The following is a 5,822-nucleotide window of genomic DNA, read 5'->3' as shown; positions in this document are numbered from 1 at the left end:
AGAGACATGGCAACATAAGCCAAGGAATTACTATCATATCGTCGTCGTCAGTGTTAACTCGTATCCAAGTAAGAGATCTATAGCCAGTGATTGAGCCTCTTCATCTTAATGGGTGCGAAGGGTGCCTGAAGTAGCTGTTCAGGCCAAAGGCGGTATAGGAGGACCAGGGGGGGGGGGAATTTATCGCAGGGGAGAGTTGGGGGAGACGAGAAAGTGTGAGTCGCTCTTTGCGTCTTCGACGTTTGATCTCTGCCTCTAGACGTGTTTTATTTTTCCATCAGGTGTGTTCCCTCGACGATGTCATACCGCCACTTTGCTACGGCAAATAACATACTCAAAAGGAAATAGCAACACGTGATCATGAAACTCTTCTTCACGCGATTTTAAAACTAAAATACAAAATGATGAAATCAATCTTTAGTAAAATCAAATTTATGCATCGGTCTGATTCAAACTAAGTAGTAAAAGTAAATAGTACAATTAGAAAACATACAATGTTGGAACCACCAGAAACTTAGCCAAATAGCTCGGAATCCTTATGAAGATTTAAAATCCTCGGAATATTCTGATAAATACTTTGACAATAAGCGGCACTCCGTCGGTCACCAATCCACGAAGCAACCTGCTTGTTAAATTAACGTGCAAGTGGCTGATCACTCTAAAAACACGTGTACGCTTAACGTAGTTCTCAGGGAGATTCAGCGTGATACAGTTAGTACATGAAAAAACTGGCCCTTTGAGTTATAGGTACAACTGATTTTTGCCAGCCGAGTGGACTGGAGTGACATGAATAAAATGTCTTGCTCAAGGACACAACGCGCCGCCAGGAATCGAACTCACGACCATGAGCCTAATACCGTAACCGCTAAGTCACGCGCCTTCACACTTTGACAATAATAATCAAATTTGTTATCTTTTTATGCGCTGTGAACTGCACGACTATACTCAGCTGCACTTTAACAGATAATTTTGGTTGTTAAAGCAAATTTTTATAAACATTAGGCTACATGGATGGCAAAGATATTTAGAAAGCTTATTTTAAAATCATTGGCGTACATAATAAAGTGTGTGTGTGTAGTAATTTCATTTAAGTCTAGACGTAAAACTTACGGTTCTTTACAAACTTAAGTTCCGATTTGGTTTGAGTAATTATTCTTACGTTTATGAATGATTTCCTATTAAATTTTGTAACGTTTCTTCATCATTATGACGTAACAATCTAAACAATTCGAGTTGCTATAGAAACAGCATTTACAAACAAAATCTGTTGAAAGGAAATACTTGACATTATTCAGGGAACTTTTGTTTCCAAAGCGGTGAGCTGGCGGAATAGTTAGCACTCCCGACAAATTACTGCTAAGAATTTTGTCCATCTTTACGTTCTGAGTTCAAATTCTGTCGAAATCGACTTTGTCTTTCATCCTTTTGCGATCGATGAGCACTGGTGTCTATGTAATCAACTGAACCTCTCCCTTAAAATTGCTGGCCTTGTACTAAAATTTGAAACGCGCAAGGAGTTTTCTTTTGTTAATCTTCAGAAACAAAATGTTTGAAACGCAGTATGTATTTCCAGAAAATGACTAATGAGGAATCAGTGTTAGTACTATCACATAACGTCCTTATTAAATCATTAAAATATTACCAACTCTACATGAATAAACGATCATGAATAAATGAACATTTATGAATTACAGAAATGATTTAGCCACGAAAGTAAGGTAAATTGCTAAATTTCACTATCAACAATTGCATCTAAAAAATTACACTTTACGACAATGCTTCATTGAAACAAATCTTAAATAACTTATTTATTTAATTATATAATCGAATACAAAAGATAACTCTGCTAAAATACTTCGTCAATATTAGTGACTGTTTAGACACCATCTTGTAAAGAAAATAAATAATTTTTCAATTATTCATATATAATTGAATTTAAATAAATGAAGTGTGAAAAACATTATTTTTCTTCCCATGTTAATTTTTAAAAAATTATATATCATCGTAGACTCATTTGCTATAAAATATTCATTGTTTTAGAACAAGAAATTTTCGCATTTTATATGATTATAACGAATGTCGGCAAACTGGTAATAAGTTTTGAAAACCTAATTTATGGCTCTCACTTCAAATATTGAAATAATAATATCTCTTGTCAGTTACGAACCACAACAGCAATATTCCACTCGTGGTGCTGGTATTGCAGTGATGGTTGTAGTAGTAGTGGTGAATCTTCGTCATTTGGTGAAGACGATTGAATTGGACGGTCAACTGAATTTCCTGCTCTAGTATTAGCGTGTAAGGCCCTATGCATTCCACCGATAAGTGTACCCTTAACACAATTCTCTGGTAGAATCAGTGAAACTCGTTCAAGGCTGTAACTTTTGAATTACCAGTACAGTCCACCCGATGGGCTTCTATAAACTTTTTCCCCTACTCAATTTCGCTCATAATTTATGGTTCGACCCGAGTCGATAGAAAATTATATTTGGCCAAGAGGCTATACAGTGGGATCGAACCTGCGATCTCGTAGTTGTGAAGCGTATATTAACCATTCGGTCATACTGCATCTACTTTATTTCATTTTAATTTGCCATAAAAGTAGTACACAGAGAGTAGCTACGGGCTGGACAAAGACATTAATGAGATGAGATGAATGGTGATTAATATGGTATTAATGGGAGAAGACAGGAGCCGCCCACCGAACTCTGCTTCTCTAAATCAATGTTCTTTTATAAATTTACACATAAATTTACAATTTGAGGCTATAAACCTCTTACTTTACAGTTTCAATTTCAACTGTCTTTGAAATGAGGCACTTGCCTCTTCCACTTTTCTTTTTATGGGCCACAAGCCCTTTCAATATGAGGCACTCGTCCTCTTACATTCTACCGCCCGACCAGACTCCGTGCTTCACTTAACGCAAGCACAAGAGAGAGAAACAGCAGTGAGATCTAATACTACTGAGATCGACTTCAGTTTTCATCCTCCTGAAAGAAACTTAATTGTAATTATTTCATATTTGTATCAGGCTTCCGCATTTATACGCTATCTTGCGCTTTCTTTGCCTTTTTTCTCAAATTATCCATAAAATAAGAGATATACAATATTGGGTAAGGAATGTAAGCATTCAGGTGGTTTGTTTCCAGTCATGAAGAGCGGTTTGGATCGATGCCACCTTGTTTTCGTTGATGTGGAAATTATGTGTGCCTGTTAGTGTCTTCTGGGTTCTCACATCAATGGCTCGGATCTCATCAATCGTCCAATCAAACAGCCCAAATGTTGGTATGAGTACTAGCACTGCGCACACATTGTGGCTCAATGTTTTTTTCTTTTTTATTGAATGCAGAGAGTTCCGAGGTCCAAATTTTCTTTATTCGGCTGTAATATTCTTTAGTGACACGTGTTTTGTCACAGGTGACATTCTAAGATATGTTTTTATCAGATACCTGTAACATTTCTCATCAGATATAGGGGAAACAGCTAAGTCATTGATAGAGATGTTACTAATCTGGTTTACTGCTTTCCCTCTTTTCACAGCCATATAGCAACATTTATTCTGCCAAGCTATGTATGTATGTATGCATGTATGTATGTATGTATGTATGTATGTATGTATGTATGCTTGCAGCATGCATGTGTGTGTATGTGTACGTATGTATGTATGTATGTATCTATGTACTCCCTGGAGCACACTTTTCTACCTTACAATGCTCAATCAGGTACATGTATATACATGTGTGTTTTTTTAGGAAATAGATATATCTACAATGTTCCATTAACGTCTTTCAACATTCTGTGAACTTTTACATATCTGAAGCGCCTTGATACAAAATCTATCATTTAATACAATGAAAACTAAACGTCCGGAGAAAATTATATTAAACACCACCAGCACATGACAAAAATAATGAAATATGTGAGTTAGACAACCAGTTTATAAAATCATTAGATGAGACTTTGGACTAAATTTTCAAACAGCATTTCTCAATAATGCGAATGATGAATTTTCGCGTGTACCGATCAAGCTTAATAACAATTGAAATGAAATTCCTTGTGTTTATGCTTTAATTTAGTTACGAAAGACATTTACGTGGATAGAAAACTTATTTTAAATTCACTTGAGTGAATAAAAATGATACCTTGCTTTTTACTTGTAAATTGTTCTTCATGCAATCTACAGCTACTCCATACTCCTTAGGCTCAGAAGAGCAAACTGTCAAAGTATCCGCCGCTTTCTGATAGGTTTGTAGCTGTGCCTGTGGCAGTGGAGACCTCCGGCGTTCTCGGCCCCCAAACTATATACCTGCTCACCACTAACGGGGAAGATTTGGCTATCTGTAAATGCGAGCCCAGTGAGTCAGAGTGGCTGTTCCATCGCGTCTCCCACGCCATCCTTCGGGGCGATACCTTTTCCAGTTTGCCTGCTGGGACCATGAGGCGGACTGACAAGCTTTTTTAGATATTACGTGCTACTTTTTTTTCTTTCACATATAATGAAACAATTGAAATTTTATGTAACCTTTAACTATTCTGTCTATAACTTGTAATCTTTAACGATTCTGAATAAAACAATCTGAATTGTAATAAAAAAAGTAAGAAAGAAAGAAAAATTGTGACGTAATAATCTGAATAATATGAGTTGTTATAGCAACAGAACTTACAAACAAATGTGCGGACAATACATATCAACAATAAAAGAGAGGAATAAGCTTTGCTTTGGAGTTATTGCTTTGAAGCAGAACGTTTGAACTAAATTTGTATTTTCAACTGATTAAAAACAATCGATGGAAAAATTGCTTGTAAGTATCTTCCTGTGTTGCCGTTAACATATTTTCATCGGATGAGGCTGTACGGACATATATGCTCCACTGAAGAGATTTAGCCGCGCGAATGGATATCGGAAAATCAAAAGAATCGGAAAATCAAAAGAATCGGAAAATCAAAAGAATTTATAAATATTATATTTGACTATGACACGTTATACAGTCGCAATAATACACGTTATAACAATGGTCCATAGAGGGAGATGTTTTAAAAGAATACTTGTACATATACTTGATAAAGACAAAAGTTTCCAAAACATCTTTACTCGTAGATCAATGAAAGTTTTGTTCAAGTATTTTTAAAAAATATTCTAAATATAAAGAAATAAAAAGATAAAATAGCTAGACAATAAATATTCTAAATATAAAGAAATAAAAAGATAAAATAGCTAGACAATCTTGTGAAAAGAAATTAGTTTAACGATCAAGAATTAGAAGTATTATTGAAAGTAATTTCCACACAGTATTTGCAAGTAAGACAAAGTAACAATAATTGGTAAATGTGATACTACATCTCATATTTTCCTAGATATCTAAATGATGAAACAAAATGAACTCAGTATGTTAACCTATAAATCTCAAAGCTTACATCATCATCATCACCATCTTCATCATCGTCGTCGTCATCGTCGTTTAAAGTTACTTTTCCAAATTTGCATGGGTTGGACGGAATTTGTTGAGGCGGGATTTTCTACAGCCGGATGCCCTTGTTTTCGCCAACCCTTCCCTGTTTCCACTCAAAATAATATTTCTCATGACCAGACAGGTTTTTCACGGAAGCCTGGAAACTGACTACATGTTCCAATCACATCGAATAATACACTTCTTTCAGCAGCGCAGTTACTCCGAATCAGCCCTCGACACTGCTCATTGTTCTACCCTAGCTATTGATCTCACTGAGCTTTACGACAATGTCAGGACAACATTGTACTACATTTCTGCCTCTTCCACACCAACCTTACAAAATCTTACACCAGTTTTTAACCTCTCTTCTTT

At 35.8% G+C, this 5,822-nt stretch overlaps 1 long non-coding RNA gene across 1 annotated transcript in view; it reads left to right on the top strand.

Moving 5' to 3' along the window:
- Window positions 1-201: 201 nt before the first annotated feature.
- The window catches only part of LOC128247625 (uncharacterized), a 60,654-nt gene continuing 55,033 nt past the window's right edge, over window positions 202-5,822 (top strand). The window contains exon 1 of the long non-coding RNA XR_008264000.1: window positions 202-1,718. This is a non-coding gene — a long non-coding RNA (uncharacterized LOC128247625). The remainder of the gene's footprint in view (window positions 1,719-5,822) is intronic.

Source organism: Octopus bimaculoides, chromosome 4 (genome assembly GCF_001194135.2).
Source record: "Octopus bimaculoides isolate UCB-OBI-ISO-001 chromosome 4, ASM119413v2, whole genome shotgun sequence".
NCBI classification, from domain to species: domain Eukaryota; kingdom Metazoa; phylum Mollusca; class Cephalopoda; order Octopoda; family Octopodidae; genus Octopus; species Octopus bimaculoides.
The sequence above is the reverse complement of the archived record's forward strand: the minus strand, read 5'-3'. Positions and strand labels throughout refer to the sequence as shown.